Source organism: Phyllobates terribilis, unplaced genomic scaffold (genome assembly GCF_046119375.1).
Source record: "Phyllobates terribilis strain yellow unplaced genomic scaffold, ASM4611937v1 Scaffold_123__1_contigs__length_5148117, whole genome shotgun sequence".
Taxonomy (NCBI): Eukaryota; Metazoa; Chordata; class Amphibia; order Anura; family Dendrobatidae; genus Phyllobates; species Phyllobates terribilis.
Genome location: NW_027362883.1, coordinates 1002286 through 1022942, shown reverse-complemented (window position 1 = coordinate 1022942; position 20657 = coordinate 1002286). Strand labels below are relative to the sequence as shown.

At 44.2% G+C, this 20657-nt stretch overlaps 12 non-coding genes across 12 annotated transcripts; all 12 read right to left on the bottom strand.

Moving 5' to 3' along the window:
* Nucleotides 1–565: 565 nt before the first annotated feature.
* LOC141203100 (U2 spliceosomal RNA) lies at nucleotides 566–756 on the bottom strand. The gene has a single exon (XR_012274240.1). It is a non-coding gene; the product is annotated as a U2 spliceosomal RNA (small nuclear RNA).
* A 1118-nt stretch (nucleotides 757–1874) lies between these two features.
* On the bottom strand, nucleotides 1875–2065 carry LOC141203099 (U2 spliceosomal RNA). Its single transcript, XR_012274239.1, has one exon. It is a non-coding gene; the product is annotated as a U2 spliceosomal RNA (small nuclear RNA).
* Nucleotides 2066–3183: 1118 nt separating this feature from the next.
* LOC141202205 (U2 spliceosomal RNA) lies at nucleotides 3184–3374 on the bottom strand. The gene has a single exon (XR_012273487.1). It is a non-coding gene; the product is annotated as a U2 spliceosomal RNA (small nuclear RNA).
* A 1118-nt stretch (nucleotides 3375–4492) lies between these two features.
* LOC141202615 (U2 spliceosomal RNA) lies at nucleotides 4493–4681 on the bottom strand. Its single transcript, XR_012273849.1, has one exon. It is a non-coding gene; the product is annotated as a U2 spliceosomal RNA (small nuclear RNA).
* A 6074-nt stretch (nucleotides 4682–10755) lies between these two features.
* Nucleotides 10756–10946, bottom strand: LOC141203098 (U2 spliceosomal RNA). Its single transcript, XR_012274238.1, has one exon. It is a non-coding gene; the product is annotated as a U2 spliceosomal RNA (small nuclear RNA).
* A 1115-nt stretch (nucleotides 10947–12061) lies between these two features.
* On the bottom strand, nucleotides 12062–12252 carry LOC141203097 (U2 spliceosomal RNA). Its single transcript, XR_012274237.1, has one exon. It is a non-coding gene; the product is annotated as a U2 spliceosomal RNA (small nuclear RNA).
* Nucleotides 12253–13367: 1115 nt separating this feature from the next.
* Nucleotides 13368–13558, bottom strand: LOC141203096 (U2 spliceosomal RNA). Its single transcript, XR_012274236.1, has one exon. It is a non-coding gene; the product is annotated as a U2 spliceosomal RNA (small nuclear RNA).
* A 1115-nt stretch (nucleotides 13559–14673) lies between these two features.
* Nucleotides 14674–14864, bottom strand: LOC141203094 (U2 spliceosomal RNA). The gene has a single exon (XR_012274234.1). It is a non-coding gene; the product is annotated as a U2 spliceosomal RNA (small nuclear RNA).
* A 1115-nt stretch (nucleotides 14865–15979) lies between these two features.
* On the bottom strand, nucleotides 15980–16170 carry LOC141203093 (U2 spliceosomal RNA). The gene has a single exon (XR_012274233.1). It is a non-coding gene; the product is annotated as a U2 spliceosomal RNA (small nuclear RNA).
* Nucleotides 16171–17285: 1115 nt separating this feature from the next.
* On the bottom strand, nucleotides 17286–17476 carry LOC141203092 (U2 spliceosomal RNA). Its single transcript, XR_012274232.1, has one exon. It is a non-coding gene; the product is annotated as a U2 spliceosomal RNA (small nuclear RNA).
* A 1115-nt stretch (nucleotides 17477–18591) lies between these two features.
* LOC141203091 (U2 spliceosomal RNA) lies at nucleotides 18592–18782 on the bottom strand. Its single transcript, XR_012274231.1, has one exon. It is a non-coding gene; the product is annotated as a U2 spliceosomal RNA (small nuclear RNA).
* A 1115-nt stretch (nucleotides 18783–19897) lies between these two features.
* Nucleotides 19898–20088, bottom strand: LOC141203090 (U2 spliceosomal RNA). The gene has a single exon (XR_012274230.1). It is a non-coding gene; the product is annotated as a U2 spliceosomal RNA (small nuclear RNA).
* Nucleotides 20089–20657: the final 569 nt, after the last annotated feature.

Sequence of the window (20657 nt, the reverse complement as noted above, 5' to 3'; positions counted from 1 at the left end):
TTTTGGGTTGGGTTCTCTTTTATAGTCTGCAGGCATTAAATGAAAGAAGTCAGTGTTCCAGCAGAAGGAGACAACGTTTCAGAAAAGGCATTGTAGCAAACCAAAAAAGAAATTTTAAGCGCAGCAGAGTAACCAGCGCACATACCTGTTAGCTCAGGTGAGTTTAAAAGGCTGCTGTTGATATCAAGGGCATTTGCTAAATAGATGGTGTGTGTGCAACAATATACTGAAAGGTCAATTATATTGTGCAGCTTATCTCACCACCTGTAGTTATTTAGGTGAAAGCTCCAAAATGCTTGCCTAATATGTCTGTTTATCCAAAAGGAAGTAAAAAGGGAGAGCTAGAAAGATAGCATTGCATCACATTACATGGCAATGCAATGCACAGTTGCTGAAGTTGAACCAAAATGAGCTTGTAATATGGCTTCTGCAACTTTGAACATGAAAAATCCAATGAGGAGAAGAAAAGCAAAGCCAAAGAGTCCATCCCAAAATCCGACAAACAAGCAAAATGAACAAAAAACATTGAATTCAATTCTTTCTGATTTTAGAAACTGCATTAAAGAAGGGGTGCACCGGTCCTGGAGATACTGCAATACCAGGTCAATGCGTGGAGTGGACAGAGCAAGCTCTTTTTCCATCTCCCTGTTCTAAAAATCCATTTAATATATGGTCCCCAGATAGGGGACGTATCAGATATTAAACTGATAAGAACAGATACTACACTTGATCTTAGCCAAAAGGCCGAGAAGCGATAACCAGAATTGGTTTCAAACTACGGAGCCACCCAAGGATCCTGAAAAGTCCATTTGTGGAGATGAGCTCCTGGACTCCCGTTAAGAAGACATGTTGTCAACCTCTAGATCCCTTACATGCCTGCACTTTTCGGCTTGCTGCTGCTGCAATCCACGCGTTTTAGATCTGCATAACTCCACCTCTTTAAACACAGCACCTTCACCCCCTGCTGTTCCCACCCGCCTCAACACCGTTGGAAGGGAGGAGAACCAATTAAGGCGGGGGGTGGGGTGGAACGAGCAGCTGTCTACCCTTAGCAGGAGGGCTCCTGATTACATACCTCTCCTGCTGCTGCTGCTGCTGCTGGCTGTCCAGCAGCAGACTGAAGGTGGCTGCTGCTGTGCACAGGTATATAAAGGCTCAGAGCCTATTATGACACGCGCAGCCAGCGTTCCATTGCCACATTCCATCTACTGCAGGCAGGATACCTGGCTGGCTGAATGTCGCTGAGAAGCTCACAGAGACCGCCATAAGCAACAGTTTAACAGAATGCCACAGACTAATCAACCAAACTTTTTGGGTTGGGTTCTCTTTTATAGTCTGCAGGCATTAAATGAAAGAAGTCAGTGTTCCAGCAGAGGGAGACAACGTTTCAGAAAAGGCATTGTAGCAAACCAAAAAAGAAATTTTAAGCGCAGCAGAGTAACCAGTGCACATACCTGTTAGCTCAGGTGAGTTTAAAAGGCTGCTGTTGATAACAAGGGCATTTGCTAAATAGATGGTGTGTGTGCAACAATATACTGAAAGGTCAATTATATTGTGCAGCTTATCTCACCACCTGTAGTTATTTAGGTAAAAGCTCCAAAATGCTTGCCTAATATGTCTGTTTATCCAAAAGGAAGTAAAAAGGGAGAGCTAGAAAGATAGCATTGCATCACATTACATGGCAATGCAATGCACAGTTGCTGAAGTTGAACCAAAATGAGCTTGTAATCTGGCTTCTGCAACTTTGAACATGAAAAATCCAATGAGGAGAAGAAAAGCAAAGCCAAAGAGTCCATCCCAAAATCCGACAAACAAGCAAAATGAACAAAAAACATTGAATTCAATTCTTTCTGATTTTAGAAACTGCATTAAAGAAGGGGTGCACCGGTCCTGGAGATACTGCAATACCAGGTCAATGCGTGGAGTGGACAGAGCAAGCTCTTTTTCCATCTCCCTGTTCTAAAAATCCATTTAATATATGGTCCCCAGATAGGGGACGTATCAGATATTAAACTGATAAGAACAGATACTACACTTGATCTTAGCCAAAAGGCCGAGAAGCGATAACCAGAATTGGTTTCAAACTACGGAGCCACCCAAGGATCCTGAAAAGTCCATTTGTGGAGATGAGCTCCTGGACTCCCGTTAAGAAGACATGTTGTCAACCTCTAGATCCCTTACATGCCTGCACTTTTCGGCTTGCTGCTGCTGCAATCCACGCGTTTTAGATCTGCATAACTCCACCTCTTTAAACACAGCACCTTCACCCCCTGCTGTTCCCACCCGCCTCAACACCGTTGGAAGGGAGGAGAACCAATTAAGGCGGGGGGTGGGGTGGAACGAGCAGCTGTCTACCCTTAGCAGGAGGGCTCCTGATTACATACCTCTCCTGCTGCTGCTGCTGCTGCTGGCTGTCCAGCAGCAGACTGAAGGTGGCTGCTGCTGTGCACAGGTATATAAAGGCTCAGAGCCTATTATGACACGCGCAGCCAGCGTTCCATTGCCACATTCCATCTACTGCAGGCAGGATACCTGGCTGGCTGAATGTCGCTGAGAAGCTCACAGAGACCGCCATAAGCAACAGTTTAACAGAATGCCACAGACTAATCAACCAAACTTTTTGGGTTGGGTTCTCTTTTATAGTCTGCAGGCATTAAATGAAAGAAGTCAGTGTTCCAGCAGAAGGAGACAACGTTTCAGAAAAGGCATTGTAGCAAACCAAAAAAGAAATTTTAAGCGCAGCAGAGTAACCAGCGCACATACCTGTTAGCTCAGGTGAGTTTAAAAGGCTGCTGTTGATAACAAGGGCATTTGCTAAATAGATGGTGTGTGTGCAACAATATACTGAAAGGTCAATTATATTGTGCAGCTTATCTCACCACCTGTAGTTATTTAGGTGAAAGCTCCAAAATGCTTGCCTAATATGTCTGTTTATCCAAAAGGAAGTAAAAAGGGAGAGCTAGAAAGATAGCATTGCATCACATTACATGGCAATGCAATGCACAGTTGCTGAAGTTGAACCAAAATGAGCTTGTAATCTGGCTTCTGCAACTTTGAACATGAAAAATCCAATGAGGAGAAGAAAAGCAAAGCCAAAGAGTCCATCCCAAAATCCGACAAACAAGCAAAATGAACAAAAAACATTGAATTCAATTCTTTCTGATTTTAGAAACTGCATTAAAGAAGGGGTGCACCGGTCCTGGAGATACTGCAATACCAGGTCAATGCATGGAGTGGACAGAGCAAGCTCTTTTTCCATCTCCCTGTTCTAAAAATCCATTTAATATATGGTCCCCAGATAGGGGACGTATCAGATATTAAACTGATAAGAACAGATACTACACTTGATCTTAGCCAAAAGGCCGAGAAGCGATAACCAGAATTGGTTTCAAACTACGGAGCCACCCAAGGATCCTGAAAAGTCCATTTGTGGAGATGAGCTCCTGGACTCCCGTTAAGAAGACATGTTGTCAACCTCTAGATCCCTTACATGCCTGCACTTTTCGGCTTGCTGCTGCTGCAATCCACGCGTTTTAGATCTGCATAACTCCACCTCTTTAAACACAGCACCTTCACCCCCTGCTGTTCCCACCCGCCTCAACACCGTTGGAAGGGAGGAGAACCAATTAAGGCGGGGGGTGGGGTGGAACGAGCAGCTGTCTACCCTTAGCAGGAGGGCTCCTGATTACATACCTCTCCTGCTACTGCTGCTGCTGCTGGCTGTCCAGCAGCAGACTGAAGGTGGCTGCTGCTGTGCACAGGTATATAAAGGCTCAGAGCCTATTATGACACGCGCAGCCAGCGTTCCATTGCCACATTCCATCTACTGCAGGCAGGATACCTGGCTGGCTGAATGTCGCTGAGAAGCTCACAGAGACCGCCATAAGCAACAGTTTAACAGAATGCCACAGACTAATCAACCAAACTTTTTGGGTTGGGTTCTCTTTTATAGTCTGCAGGCATTAAATGAAAGAAGTCAGTGTTCCAGCAGAAGGAGACAACGTTTCAGAAAAGGCATTGTAGCAAACCAAAAAAGAAATTTTAAGCGCAGCAGAGTAACCAGCGCACATACCTGTTAGCTCAGGTGAGTTTAAAAGGCTGCTGTTGATAACAAGGGCATTTGCTAAATAGATGGTGTGTGTGCAACAATATACTGAAAGGTCAATTATATTGTGCAGCTTATCTCACCACCTGTAGTTATTTAGGTGAAAGCTCCAAAATGCTTGCCTAATATGTCTGTTTATCCAAAAGGAAGTAAAAAGGGAGAGCTAGAAAGATAGCATTGCATCACATTACATGGCAATGCAATGCACAGTTGCTGAAGTTGAACCAAAATGAGCTTGTAATCTGGCTTCTGCAACTTTGAACATGAAAAATCCAATGAGGAGAAGAAAAGCAAAGCCAAAGAGTCCATCCCAAAATCCGACAAACAAGCAAAATGAACAAAAAACATTGAATTCAATTCTTTCTGATTTTAGAAACTGCATTAAAGAAGGGGTGCACCGGTCCTGGAGATACTGCAATACCAGGTCAATGCGTGGAGTGGACAGAGCAAGCTCTTTTTCCATCTCCCTGTTCTAAAAATCCATTTAATATATGGTCCCCAGATAGGGGACGTATCAGATATTAAACTGATAAGAACAGATTTTTTTTTTTTCCTCAGATTAAGACCCACATTAATTTATGCATCATAGCGCATATTCACATAACGGGTTCTCAAATCATCATTCGGAAAAACAAAAACAAAATCCCAAAAAACACAACCCTGCAATTAACTGTTACTTACTGTAAGAAGTCCAATGTGAAAAGTTCCAGAGTGCTTCTGCTGCTGTCTCACCATACTTCTTTTTATCCAATAAATAGGCATAAAACAGTCTAGCAAGAAAAATCTTTCTGCATTCCATGGGGGAAAAAACAATCTTTTTAAAAATCACCAAATTCCGAACGTCCCATAAAACCTCTTTATATATGACAAAAATAATCCAGCTTGCCCGCTTCCTTTGCGAGTACTTAAAATCTTGACCTATTAAAATCCTTTCAAAATCGAAACAATGAAAACCAACTAAAGCAACAAACATACGTGACAACAAGGTAAAAACTTTTTTAGCAAAAAAACAGTCCCAAAAAATATGCTGTATTGTTTCCACCTTATTGCAACCTTCCCTAGGACATAGTTCTTGAACCTTTATCCCCCGGTCATTCAAAAAAGCCCTTGTTGGCAAGCATCCATGCAACGCCATCCAGGTTACATCCTTCTGTCTGTTGCTGATTCCACGCATGAAAAAAAGCTTCCACACCTGTCCAGACTGTGCATTATTACAAAACGGCACATCACATAACATCTCCTTCTTCTTAATACCTGAGACAATCAGTTTTTTGTCCGGTCTAACCATGGAGCTTATCCCATTTTGATCATAGAAGGACCTAAGCACCACATAAAAAAACGGTATCACAAACGAAACTGGTTTTCTTAAATCCTTCTCACACCAGCTCCATTTCTGGAAAAGCCGTCCTGCTAAATATTTGCACATGTCCGCAGTCCTGTTATTGCACTGGGATAATTTATAAATGTTCAAAAAATAATGCATTCTTAAAAATAAGTCAATGTTAGGAAAATCACAACCCCCATTTTCCACAGAACACATAACCATTCCTCTTCTTAGTTTCTCCATTTTGGATCCCCAAAAAAACACAAACAGTTTCCTTGTCACTCTCTTTGTCCAAAGCACAGCAGGTGGGAAAATCAAAGCAGTGTACAGCAGAAGCGGGAGAATCACAGACTTGATTACCAGCACTTTCCCTCTCAGCGACAGGTTCCTTAGTTTCCAAAAGTTCAACTTCTGATCCATTTTGTCTTCTAGAATCTTCAGGCTGCTTTTCCCTTTCAGTTCCTTCTCAAAGATGACACCAAGAACCTCAATTTCCTCCCTACTCTCCACTCCTGCCACGTTAACCTCAACCTGCCTCCCAAAGTTACAAAGCTGGCACTTTCCCCAATTCACCGCCATACCAGCCACACAACAAAAAATCCTTACGTGCAAATTCACTCTATTGAGATCCGCCTGTGAACCACAAGTAAAAACAATATCATCCATATAACTTAAAGACTTGACTGGACCCCCGGATCCCCCAGGAATAAAAACACCAGCCACACACTTGTCAACTTGCACACTTTTTAAAAGGGCCTCCACCACACAGATAAAAAGAATTGGTGACAGGGGACAACCCTGCCTAACTCCCGATAAAATATTAAAACTGGAACTCACATGCCCATTAACTAAAATCTGGCTACTGACCCCACAATAAAAACTCTTAATGACCATCAATAATTTATCCGGAACACCAAGGTGACTTAAAGCAGAGAACAAAAATCTATGTGATATTTTATCAAAGGCTTTCTCCAGGTCCACCGACTGTAACAAAAGAGCATTCTTATTCAAATTAGCCTGATAAATTAAGTCTCTTAGAAGCAGCAAATTATCTGAAATTTTCCTACCAGGCACTGCACATGCCTGATACTCCCCCACCATATCACCTATCACATCTGCCAGTCTACCAGCCACAATTTTAGAAATAATTTTGTAATCACTGTTTAACAATGTTATGGGCCTCCAATTTTTAATATCCCTCATGTCCCCTTTCTTATGAATCAGCGTAACAATCCCCCTACGCATAGAAACCGATAAAATCCCATGAGTAAAACCATATTGCACCACCCGGGAAAACTCCACACCTATAATATCCCAAAATCTAACATAAAATTCAGCAGGAAGACCATCACAGCCTGGCGTCTTGCCTTTCGCCAAGCCATCCACTGCCCGTCTAATTTCATCTTTCCCAACCTCCTCACTTAAAAACCCAATTTTCTCCTCAGGAATATTATTAGTTAATACTTTGCAATAATCATTAATTTCCGCATCACTGGCTCTACTATCGTTAGAGAAGAGTGTTTCATAAAAGGAAAGAATACTGCCAATCATCTCATCCCCAGATACCTCCCCTGCAGGAGAAAAAACAGACTTAAAAACCCCTTTAGGTTTAAAACATTTTTTAAAAAAGTATCTCGAACATTGCTCATTTTCCTCCATGTGCTTTATTTTTGCCTTAAACATAATAGTCTTCCCTTTTTCAATAAGTATCTTCTTCAGTTCGTCCTTCAAATCTGCAATCTCTTTATCCACCTCCATCCCCGCTCTCTTAAACTTATGGAGTACTTCCAATTTTGAAATAACAGCAGCATCATGATCCCTTTTGGCTTTCGCTCTCCTAAAACACACCCCTTTAAAATAACATGCAAATTTCTCCTTAGCCCAGTCCCACCACTCTAGCAAATCTTTAAAAAGGTGCTGTTCAGACACACAAGACAAAAACACTTTATTAAAACCAACCTTAACACTCTCCTCTTCCAGCAGGCTTACGTTCAGCTTCCAGAGTCCCTTTCCAAAAGCCAGGGACTCAGCTATACACAGATCTACCACTATCATCTTGTGGTCAGAAAAAGTCGTCATCACGTGGTTGCACTTGGCCACCTTAATCCCTTCAGACATAAAAACATAGTCAATTCGGGAAACACTACGTCCACTGTCTGATATGTATGTGAACTTATCACTTGGCCCAACCATCAGACCAGCATCCGTGTAGCGTAAATCCTGCACAATCTGATTTAAAATATTAGACGTAACATCAGTCCTACCTTCCGTAGAGCTCTTACGATCTTTTGCGGATCTGACACAATTAAAATCTCCAGCCACTATAGTGAAGTCTCTGCCTGGTAAAAACAACTTTAGAGACTCCAAAAACCCAACTCTTGCTTGTTTATCAGCAGGGGCATAAACATTAAAAACCCGTACCCGCTGACCTAAAAAATCCACTAATAAAAACAAACATCTCCCAGGTATGATTACTTTAAACTCTAAAACCTTTAGACTGGAATTACACAGTAAAATGCCCACCCCTTCATTCCTGTTTTCTGAGCATGGGGACCAAAAAGATTGCCCCTTATTCCACTCACTCTCATGCGGGGCAGATTTAATTACACATTCCTGCAGACAGACAATATCTGCATTCACACTCTCAATGTACTCCAGTATCCCTGCTCTCCTACAAGCAGAACCAATCCCTCGTACATTCAGAGAAGCAACACACAACGCCATCATAACAACAGGAAAAAATCTCCACCATACCCGATCCATCATGAACCAGGAGAAAACCCACTCCTGCCACCCACTTTTCTACGTATATCAGGCGACTCAGAACTCGAGTCCCTGTTAGAATAACCTGGTCTTAGGGAGACTGGATCTTCCTGCCCCCCAGACCAACACCCCTCCACCTTACTTCTTTTAATCACGGAGGCATAACTCTCCTCCTTGCCATCATCTTCCTCCTCATTTTCACTCCAATCACTGTTAACCCTATCACGCTGCTGAGGGGTTATAGTTCCATCCGAATCAGAATCCTCCTCCTCCAAAACCTCCATTTCCTCACCCCCATCTCTTCCCAAAACAGGATTCACTGACTCCGCCATATTAGACAAATCCATCCCATCACCCGGGCCATGCACATCAGCTACTTTGTTTATTACTTCCAGCCCCTCCCTCAAACCAACTTTCTTCTGGCTCCGCCCCTTTTCCTCCATCTTGGGCACCGCATGGTCTCTTCCCCTACCACCATCTTGTTTTTGGCTTTCCCCCTCTGAGTCTGAGCCTTCGCCCTCCTCCCCACTTTCCTGCCGAGTCTTCTTCTGCCTCTCTTCAGCGTCCACCTGTGACCTAGGAATCTGAGCCCACAATCTACATTTCCTTGCAAGGTGATCTGCATGTCCACACAAATCACACACCTTATTCATTGGGCAACCACTTGCAACATGCCCAGATTTCCCACAACCTCTACAAACATCACCTTGCACTGGACAATCTTTCTGAACATGTCCAAACTCATGACACTTCCTACAATATTCCATCTGTCCATTATAAAAACAAAATCCCCTTTCTCCTCCGATAGAAAACTGTGCAGGAATGCTCTTGGCACCCCCAATAGCTCTATCATCCGGTCTCAGTTTTACAACATATCTCCTCTTGCCATTTAGATAATTGTATTTGTTCTTCATTCTTCCCAAAAATTTAACCTCACTGCAATACCGAGCTAAAAAATTGGAAACAGTCTCATCCGGAACTTTAGGGTTATACATGTGCACAACCACATACTTATATGTCTGCTGGAACAGAGGTTCCAGTGCAATAAACTCTAGGCATTTCAATTCCTTTTCTTCCTTCATTCGTACCAACTCCATGTAGACTCTCTGGCAAATACTCAAAGAAACAAAAGTGATATCATAAATTCCTTGTTTCTGAAAATCCTGCAGTGCCAATACATCCGTTACCTTCAAGCCATTAATGTTCTTCAAGACATCAACGCAAACTTGGTCCAAACCGATTTCTCCTTCATGACCTGCAGCCACCTTCAGACGGACCGAGTCCTCTAATCCACGTGTTTTCTCCACCATTTTTACAGCAGATAAACACAATCGCCGCTCAATCGCACACTAGGGCCCCACAAGGGGGAACCCCAGTCACAACTGCCCTCCAAACAACACCAGCAGCAGAAAACCACCACTGATCTTGCCAAAAGGCCGAGAAGCGATAACCAGAATTGGTTTCAAACTACGGAGCCACCCAAGGATCCTGAAAAGTCCATTTGTGGAGATGAGCTCCTGGACTCCCGTTAAGAAGACATGTTGTCAACCTCTAGATCCCTTACATGCCTGCACTTTTCGGCTTGCTGCTGCTGCAATCCACGCGTTTTAGATCTGCATAACTCCACCTCTTTAAACACAGCACCTTCACCCCCTGCTGTTCCCACCCGCCTCAACACCGTTGGAAGGGAGGAGAACCAATTAAGGCGGGGGGTGGGGTGGAACGAGCAGCTGTCTACCCTTAGCAGGAGGGCTCCTGATTACATACCTCTCCTGCTGCTGCTGCTGCTGGCTGTCCAGCAGCAGACTGAAGGTGGCTGCTGCTGTGCACAGGTATATAAAGGCTCAGAGCCTATTATGACACGCGCAGCCAGCGTTCCATTGCCACATTCCATGTACTGCAGGCAGGATACCTGGCTGGCTGAATGTCGCTGAGAAGCTCACAGAGACCGCCATAAGCAACAGTTTAACAGAATGCCACAGACTAATCAACCAAACTTTTTGGGTTGGGTTCTCTTTTATAGTCTGCAGGCATTAAATGAAAGAAGTCAGTGTTCCAGCAGAAGGAGACAACGTTTCAGAAAAGGCATTGTAGCAAACCAAAAAAGAAATTTTAAGCGCAGCAGAGTAACCAGCGCACATACCTGTTAGCTCAGGTGAGTTTAAAAGGCTGCTGTTGATAACAAGGGCATTTGCTAAATAGATGGTGTGTGTGCAACAATATACTGAAAGGTCAATTATATTGGGCAGCTTATCTCACCACCTGTAGTTATTTAGGTGAAAGCTCCAAAATGCTTGCCTAATATGTCTGTTTATCCAAAAGGAAGTAAAAAGGGAGAGCTAGAAAGATAGCATTGCATCATATTACATGGCAATGCAATGCACAGTTGCTGAAGTTGAACCAAAATGAGCTTGTAATCTGGCTTCTGCAACTTTGAACATGAAAAATCCAATGAGGAGAAGAAAAGCAAAGCCAAAGAGTCCATCCCAAAATCCGACAAACAAGCAAAATGAACAAAAAACATTGAATTCAATTCTTTCTGATTTTAGAAACTGCATTAAAGAAGGGGTGCACCGGTCCTGGAGATACTGCAATACCAGGTCAATGCGTGGAGTGGACAGAGCAAGCTCTTTTTCCATCTCCCTGTTCTAAAAATCCATTTAATATATGGTCCCCAGATAGGGGACGTATCAGATATTAAACTGATAAGAACAGATACTACACTTGATCTTAGCCAAAAGGCCGAGAAGCGATAACCAGAATTGGTTTCAAACTACGGAGCCACCCAAGGATCCTGAAAAGTCCATTTGTGGAGATGAGCTCCTGGACTCCCGTTAAGAAGACATGTTGTCAACCTCTAGATCCCTTACATGCCTGCACTTTTCGGCTTGCTGCTGATGCAATCCACGCGTTTTAGATCTGCATAACTCCACCTCTTTAAACACAGCACCTTCACCCCCTGCTGTTCCCACCCGCCTCAACACCGTTGGAAGGGAGGAGAACCAATTAAGGCGGGGGGTGGGGTGGAACGAGCAGCTGTCTACCCTTAGCAGGAGGGCTCCTGATTACATACCTCTCCTGCTGCTGCTGCTGCTGGCTGTCCAGCAGCAGACTGAAGGTGGCTGCTGCTGTGCACAGGTATATAAAGGCTCAGAGCCTATTATGACACGCGCAGCCAGCGTTCCATTGCCACATTCCATCTACTGCAGGCAGGATACCTGGCTGGCTGAATGTCGCTGAGAAGCTCACAGAGACCGCCATAAGCAACAGTTTAACAGAATGCCACAGACTAATCAACCAAACTTTTTGGGTTGGGTTCTCTTTTATAGTCTGCAGGCATTAAATGAAAGAAGTCAGTGTTCCAGCAGAAGGAGACAACGTTTCAGAAAAGGCATTGTAGCAAACCAAAAAAGAAATTTTAAGCGCAGCAGAGTAACCAGCGCACATACCTGTTAGCTCAGGTGAGTTTAAAAGGCTGCTGTTGATAACAAGGGCATTTGCTAAATAGATGGTGTGTGTGCAACAATATACTGAAAGGTCAATTATATTGTGCAGCTTATCTCACCACCTGTAGTTATTTAGGTGAAAGCTCCAAAATGCTTGCCTAATATGTCTGTTTATCCAAAAGGAAGTAAAAAGGGAGAGCTAGAAAGATAGCATTGCATCACATTACATGGCAATGCAATGCACAGTTGCTGAAGTTGAACCAAAATGAGCTTGTAATCTGGCTTCTGCAACTTTGAACATGAAAAATCCAATGAGGAGAAGAAAAGCAAAGCCAAAGAGTCCATCCCAAAATCCGACAAACAAGCAAAATGAACAAAAAACATTGAATTCAATTCTTTCTGATTTTAGAAACTGCATTAAAGAAGGGGTGCACCGGTCCTGGAGATACTGCAATACCAGGTCAATGCGTGGAGTGGACAGAGCAAGCTCTTTTTCCATCTCCCTGTTCTAAAAATCCATTTAATATATGGTCCCCAGATAGGGGACGTATCAGATATTAAACTGATAAGAACAGATACTACACTTGATCTTAGCCAAAAGGCCGAGAAGCGATAACCAGAATTGGTTTCAAACTACGGAGCCACCCAAGGATCCTGAAAAGTCCATTTGTGGAGATGAGCTCCTGGACTCCCGTTAAGAAGACATGTTGTCAACCTCTAGATCCCTTACATGCCTGCACTTTTCGGCTTGCTGCTGCTGCAATCCACGCGTTTTAGATCTGCATAACTCCACCTCTTTAAACACAGCACCTTCACCCCCTGCTGTTCCCACCCGCCTCAACACCGTTGGAAGGGAGGAGAACCAATTAAGGCGGGGGGTGGGGTGGAACGAGCAGCTGTCTACCCTTAGCAGGAGGGCTCCTGATTACATACCTCTCCTGCTGCTGCTGCTGCTGGCTGTCCAGCAGCAGACTGAAGGTGGCTGCTGCTGTGCACAGGTATATAAAGGCTCAGAGCCTATTATGACACGCGCAGCCAGCGTTCCATTGCCACATTCCATCTACTGCAGGCAGGATACCTGGCTGGCTGAATGTCGCTGAGAAGCTCACAGAGACCGCCATAAGCAACAGTTTAACAGAATGCCACAGACTAATCAACCAAACTTTTTGGGTTGGGTTCTCTTTTATAGTCTGCAGGCATTAAATGAAAGAAGTCAGTGTTCCAGCAGAAGGAGACAACGTTTCAGAAAAGGCATTGTAGCAAACCAAAAAAGAAATTTTAAGCGCAGCAGAGTAACCAGCGCACATACCTGTTAGCTCAGGTGAGTTTAAAAGGCTGCTGTTGATAACAAGGGCATTTGCTAAATAGATGGTGTGTGTGCAACAATATACTGAAAGGTCAATTATATTGTGCAGCTTATCTCACCACCTGTAGTTATTTAGGTGAAAGCTCCAAAATGCTTGCCTAATATGTCTGTTTATCCAAAAGGAAGTAAAAAGGGAGAGCTAGAAAGATAGCATTGCATCACATTACATGGCAATGCAATGCACAGTTGCTGAAGTTGAACCAAAATGAGCTTGTAATCTGGCTTCTGCAACTTTGAACATGAAAAATCCAATGAGGAGAAGAAAAGCAAAGCCAAAGAGTCCATCCCAAAATCCGACAAACAAGCAAAATGAACAAAAAACATTGAATTCAATTCTTTCTGATTTTAGAAACTGCATTAAAGAAGGGGTGCACCGGTCCTGGAGATACTGCAATACCAGGTCAATGCGTGGAGTGGACAGAGCAAGCTCTTTTTCCATCTCCCTGTTCTAAAAATCCATTTAATATATGGTCCCCAGATAGGGGACGTATCAGATATTAAACTGATAAGAACAGATACTACACTTGATCTTAGCCAAAAGGCCGAGAAGCGATAACCAGAATTGGTTTCAAACTACGGAGCCACCCAAGGATCCTGAAAAGTCCATTTGTGGAGATGAGCTCCTGGACTCCCGTTAAGAAGACATGTTGTCAACCTCTAGATCCCTTACATGCCTGCACTTTTCGGCTTGCTGCTGCTGCAATCCACGCGTTTTAGATCTGCATAACTCCACCTCTTTAAACACAGCACCTTCACCCCCTGCTGTTCCCACCCGCCTCAACACCGTTGGAAGGGAGGAGAACCAATTAAGGCGGGGGGTGGGGTGGAACGAGCAGCTGTCTACCCTTAGCAGGAGGGCTCCTGATTACATACCTCTCCTGCTGCTGCTGCTGCTGGCTGTCCAGCAGCAGACTGAAGGTGGCTGCTGCTGTGCACAGGTATATAAAGGCTCAGAGCCTATTATGACACGCGCAGCCAGCGTTCCATTGCCACATTCCATCTACTGCAGGCAGGATACCTGGCTGGCTGAATGTCGCTGAGAAGCTCACAGAGACCGCCATAAGCAACAGTTTAACAGAATGCCACAGACTAATCAACCAAACTTTTTGGGTTGGGTTCTCTTTTATAGTCTGCAGGCATTAAATGAAAGAAGTCAGTGTTCCAGCAGAAGGAGACAACGTTTCAGAAAAGGCATTGTAGCAAACCAAAAAAGAAATTTTAAGCGCAGCAGAGTAACCAGCGCACATACCTGTTAGCTCAGGTGAGTTTAAAAGGCTGCTGTTGATAACAAGGGCATTTGCTAAATAGATGGTGTGTGTGCAACAATATACTGAAAGGTCAATTATATTGTGCAGCTTATCTCACCACCTGTAGTTATTTAGGTGAAAGCTCCAAAATGCTTGCCTAATATGTCTGTTTATCCAAAAGGAAGTAAAAAGGGAGAGCTAGAAAGATAGCATTGCATCACATTACATGGCAATGCAATGCACAGTTGCTGAAGTTGAACCAAAATGAGCTTGTAATCTGGCTTCTGCAACTTTGAACATGAAAAATCCAATGAGGAGAAGAAAAGCAAAGCCAAAGAGTCCATCCCAAAATCCGACAAACAAGCAAAATGAACAAAAAACATTGAATTCAATTCTTTCTGATTTTAGAAACTGCATTAAAGAAGGGGTGCACCGGTCCTGGAGATACTGCAATACCAGGTCAATGCGTGGAGTGGACAGAGCAAGCTCTTTTTCCATCTCCCTGTTCTAAAAATCCATTTAATATATGGTCCCCAGATAGGGGACGTATCAGATATTAAACTGATAAGAACAGATACTACACTTGATCTTAGCCAAAAGGCCGAGAAGCGATAACCAGAATTGGTTTCAAACTACGGAGCCACCCAAGGATCCTGAAAAGTCCATTTGTGGAGATGAGCTCCTGGACTCCCGTTAAGAAGACATGTTGTCAACCTCTAGATCCCTTACATGCCTGCACTTTTCGGCTTGCTGCTGCTGCAATCCACGCGTTTTAGATCTGCATAACTCCACCTCTTTAAACACAGCACCTTCACCCCCTGCTGTTCCCACCCGCCTCAACACCGTTGGAAGGGAGGAGAACCAATTAAGGCGGGGGGTGGGGTGGAACGAGCAGCTGTCTACCCTTAGCAGGAGGGCTCCTGATTACATACCTCTCCTGCTGCTGCTGCTGCTGGCTGTCCAGCAGCAGACTGAAGGTGGCTGCTGCTGTGCACAGGTATATAAAGGCTCAGAGCCTATTATGACACGCGCAGCCAGCGTTCCATTGCCACATTCCATCTACTGCAGGCAGGATACCTGGCTGGCTGAATGTCGCTGAGAAGCTCACAGAGACCGCCATAAGCAACAGTTTAACAGAATGCCACAGACTAATCAACCAAACTTTTTGGGTTGGGTTCTCTTTTATAGTCTGCAGGCATTAAATGAAAGAAGTCAGTGTTCCAGCAGAAGGAGACAACGTTTCAGAAAAGGCATTGTAGCAAACCAAAAAAGAAATTTTAAGCGCAGCAGAGTAACCAGCGCACATACCTGTTAGCTCAGGTGAGTTTAAAAGGCTGCTGTTGATAACAAGGGCATTTGCTAAATAGATGGTGTGTGTGCAACAATATACTGAAAGGTCAATTATATTGTGCAGCTTATCTCACCACCTGTAGTTATTTAGGTGAAAGCTCCAAAATGCTTGCCTAATATGTCTGTTTATCCAAAAGGAAGTAAAAAGGGAGAGCTAGAAAGATAGCATTGCATCACATTACATGGCAATGCAATGCACAGTTGCTGAAGTTGAACCAAAATGAGCTTGTAATCTGGCTTCTGCAACTTTGAACATGAAAAATCCAATGAGGAGAAGAAAAGCAAAGCCAAAGAGTCCATCCCAAAATCCGACAAACAAGCAAAATGAACAAAAAACATTGAATTCAATTCTTTCTGATTTTAGAAACTGCATTAAAGAAGGGGTGCACCGGTCCTGGAGATACTGCAATACCAGGTCAATGCGTGGAGTGGACAGAGCAAGCTCTTTTTCCATCTCCCTGTTCTAAAAATCCATTTAATATATGGTCCCCAGATAGGGGACGTATCAGATATTAAACTGATAAGAACAGATACTACACTTGATCTTAGCCAAAAGGCCGAGAAGCGATAACCAGAATTGGTTTCAAACTACGGAGCCACCCAAGGATCCTGAAAAGTCCATTTGTGGAGATGAGCTCCTGGACTCCCGTTAAGAAGACATGTTGTCAACCTCTAGATCCCTTACATGCCTGCACTTTTCGGCTTGCTGCTGCTGCAATCCACGCGTTTTAGATCTGCATAACTCCACCTCTTTAAACACAGCACCTTCACCCCCTGCTGTTCCCACCCGCCTCAACACCGTTGGAAGGGAGGAGAACCAATTAAGGCGGGGGGTGGGGTGGAACGAGCAGCTGTCTACCCTTAGCAGGAGGGCTCCTGATTACATACCTCTCCTGCTGCTGCTGCTGCTGGCTGTCCAGCAGCAGACTGAAGGTGGCTGCTGCTGTGCACAGGTATATAAAGGCTCAGAGCCTATTATGACACGCGCAGCCAGCGTTCCATTGCCACATTCCATCTACTGCAGGCAGGATACCTGGCTGGCTGAATGTCGCTGAGAAGCTCACAGAGACCGCCATAAGCAACAGTTTAACAGAATGCCACAGACTAATCAACCAAACTTTTTGGGTTGGGTTCTCTTTTATAGTCTGCAGGCATTAAATGAAAGAAGTCAGTGTTCCAGCAGAAGGAGACAACGTTTCAGAAAAGGCATTGTAGCAAACCAAAAAAGAAATTTTAAGCGCAGCAGAGTAACCAGCGCACATACCTGTTAGCTCAGGTGAGTTTAAAAGGCTGCTGTTGATAACAAGGGCATTTGCTAAATAGATGGTGTGTGTGCAACAATATACTGAAAGGTCAATTATATTGTGCAGCTTATCTCACCACCTGTAGTTATTTAGGTGAAAGCTCCAAAATGCTTGCCTAATATGTCTGTTTATCCAAAAGGAAGTAAAAAGGGAGAGCTAGAAAGATAGCATTGCATCACATTACATGGCAATGCAATGCACAGTTGCTGAAGTTGAACCAAAATGAGCTTGTAATCTGGCTTCTGCAACTTTGAACATGAAAAATCCAATGAGGAGAAGAAAAGCAAAGCCAAAGAGTCCATCCCAAAATCCGACAAACAAGCAAAATGAACAAAAAACATTGAATTCAATTCTTTCTGATTTTAGAAACTGCATTAAAGAAGGGGTGCACCGGTCCTGGAGATACTGCAATACCAGGTCAATGCGTGGAGTGGACAGAGCAAGCTCTTTTTCCATCTCCCTGTTCTAAAAATCCATTTAATATATGGTCCCCAGATAGGGGACGTATCAGATATTAAACTGATAAGAACAGATACTACACTTGATCTTAGCCAAAAGGCCGAGAAGCGATAACCAGAATTGGTTTCAAACTACGGAGCCACCCAAGGATCCTGAAAAGTCCATTTGTGGAGATGAGCTCCTGGACTCCCGTTAAGAAGACATGTTGTCAACCTCTAGATCCCTTACATGCCTGCACTTTTCGGCTTGCTGCTGCTGCAATCCACGCGTTTTAGATCTGCATAACTCCACCTCTTTAAACACAGCACCTTCACCCCCTGCTGTTCCCACCCGCCTCAACACCGTTGGAAGGGAGGAGAACCAATTAAGGCGGGGGGTGGGGTGGAACGAGCAGCTGTCTACCCTTAGCAGGAGGGCTCCTGATTACATACCTCTCCTGCTGCTGCTGCTGCTGGCTGTCCAGCAGCAGACTGAAGGTGGCTGCTGCTGTGCACAGGTATATAAAGGCTCAGAGCCTATTATGACACGCGCAGCCAGCGTTCCATTGCCACATTCCATCTACTGCAGGCAGGATACCTGGCTGGCTGAATGTCGCTGAGAAGCTCACAGAGACCGCCATAAGCAACAGTTTAACAGAATGCCACAGACTAATCAACCAAACTTTTTGGGTTGGGTTCTCTTTTATAGTCTGCAGGCATTAAATGAAAGAAGTCAGTGTTCCAGCAGAAGGAGACAACGTTTCAGAAAAGGCATTGTAGCAAACCAAAAAAGAAATTTTAAGCGCAGCAGAGTAACCAGCGCACATACCTGTTAGCTCAGGTGAGTTTAAAAGGCTGCTGTTGATAACAAGGGCATTTGCTAAATAGATGGTGTGTGTGCAACAATATACTGAAAGGTCAATTATATTGTGCAGCTTATCTCACCACCTGTAGTTATTTAGGTGAAAGCTCCAAAATGCTTGCCTAATATGTCTGTTTATCCAAAAGGAAGTAAAAAGGGAGAGCTAGAAAGATAGCATTGCATCACATTACATGGCAATGCAATGCACAGTTGCTGAAGTTGAACCAAAATGAGCTTGTAATCTGGCTTCTGCAACTTTGAACATGAAAAATCCAATGAGGAGAAGAAAAGCAAAGCCAAAGAGTCCATCCCAAAATCCGACAAACAAGCAAAATGAACAAAAAACATTGAATTCAATTCTTTCTGATTTTAGAAACTGCATTAAAGAAGGGGTGCACCGGTCCTGGAGATACTGCAATACCAGGTCAATGCGTGGAGTGGACAGAGCAAGCTCTTTTTCCATCTCCCTGTTCTAAAAATCCATTTAATATATGGTCCCCAGATAGGGGACGTATCAGATATTAAACTGATAAGAACAGATACTACACTTGATCTTAGCCAAAAGGCCGAGAAGCGATAACCAGAATTGGTTTCAAACTACGGAGCCACCCAAGGATCCTGAAAAGTCCATTTGTGGAGATGAGCTCCTGGACTCCCGTTAAGAAGACATGTTGTCAACCTCTAGATCCCTTACATGCCTGCACTTTTCGGCTTGCTGCTGCTGCAATCCACGCGTTTTAGATCTGCATAACTCCACCTCTTTAAACACAGCACCTTCACCCCCTGCTGTTCCCACCCGCCTCAACACCGTTGGAAGGGAGGAGAACCAATTAAGGCGGGGGGTGGGGTGGAACGAGCAGCTGTCTACCCTTAGCAGGAGGGCTCCTGATTACATACCTCTCCTGCTGCTGCTGCTGCTGGCTGTCCAGCAGCAGACTGAAGGTGGCTGCTGCTGTGCACAGGTATATAAAGGCTCAGAGCCTATTATGACACGCGCAGCCAGCGTTCCATTGCCACATTCCATCTACTGCAGGCAGGATACCTGGCTGGCTGAATGTCGCTGAGAAGCTCACAGAGACCGCCATAAGCAACAGTTTAACAGAATGCCACAGACTAATCAACCAAACTTTTTGGGTTGGTTTCTCTTTTATAGTCTGCAGGCATTAAATGAAAGAAGTCAGTGTTCCAGCAGAAGGAGACAACGTTTCAGAAAAGGCATTGTAGCAAACCAAAAAAGAAATTTTAAGCGCAGCAGAGTAACCAGCGCACATACCTGTTAGCTCAGGTGAGTTTAAAAGGCTGCTGTTGATAACAAGGGCATTTGCTAAATAGATGGTGTGTGTGCAACAATATACTGAAAGGTCAATTATATTGTGCAGCTTATCTCACCACCTGTAGTTATTTAGGTGAAAGCTCCAAAATGCTTGCCTAATATGTCTGTTTATCCAAAAGGAAGTAAAAAGGGAGAGCTAGAAAGATAGCATTGCATCACATTACATGGCAATGCAATGCACAGTTGCTGAAGTTGAACCAAAATGAGCTTGTAATCTGGCTTCTGCAACTTTGAACATGAAAAATCCAATGAGGAGAAGAAAAGCAAAGCCAAAGAGTCCATCCCAAAATCCGACAAACAAGCAAAATGAACAAAAAACATTGAATTCAATTCTTTCTGATTTTAGAAACTGCATTAAAGAAGGGGTGCACCGGTCCTGGAGATACTGCAATACCAGGTCAATGCGTGGAGTGGACAGAGCAAGCTCTTTTTCCATCTCCCTGTTCTAAAAATCCATTTAATATATGGTCCCCAGATAGGGGACGTATCAGATATTAAACTGATAAGAACAGATACTACACTTGATCTTAGCCAAAAGGCCGAGAAGCGATAACCAGAATTGGTTTCAAACTACGGAGCCACCCAAGGATCCTGAAAAGTCCATTTGTGGAGATGAGCTCCTGGACTCCCGTTAAGAAGACATGTTGTCAACCTCTAGATCCCTTACATGCCTGCACTTTTCGGCTTGCTGCTGCTGCAATCCACGCGTTTTAGATCTGCATAACTCCACCTCTTTAAACACAGCACCTTCACCCCCTGCTGTTCCCACCCGCCTCAACACCGTTGGAAGGGAGGAGAACCAATTAAGGCGGGGGGTGGGGTGGAACGAGCAGCTGTCTACCCTTAGCAGGAGGGCTCCTGATTACATACCTCTCCTGCTGCTGCTGCTGCTGGCTGTCCAGCAGCAGACTGAAGGTGGCTGCTGCTGTGCACAGGTATATAAAGGCTCAGAGCCTATTATGACACGCGCAGCCAGCGTTCCATTGCCACATTCCATCTACTGCAGGCAGGATACCTGGCTGGCTGAATGTCGCTGAGAAGCTCACAGAGACCGCCATAAGCAACAGTTTAACAGAATGCCACAGACTAATCAACCAAACTTTTTGGGTTGGGTTCTCTT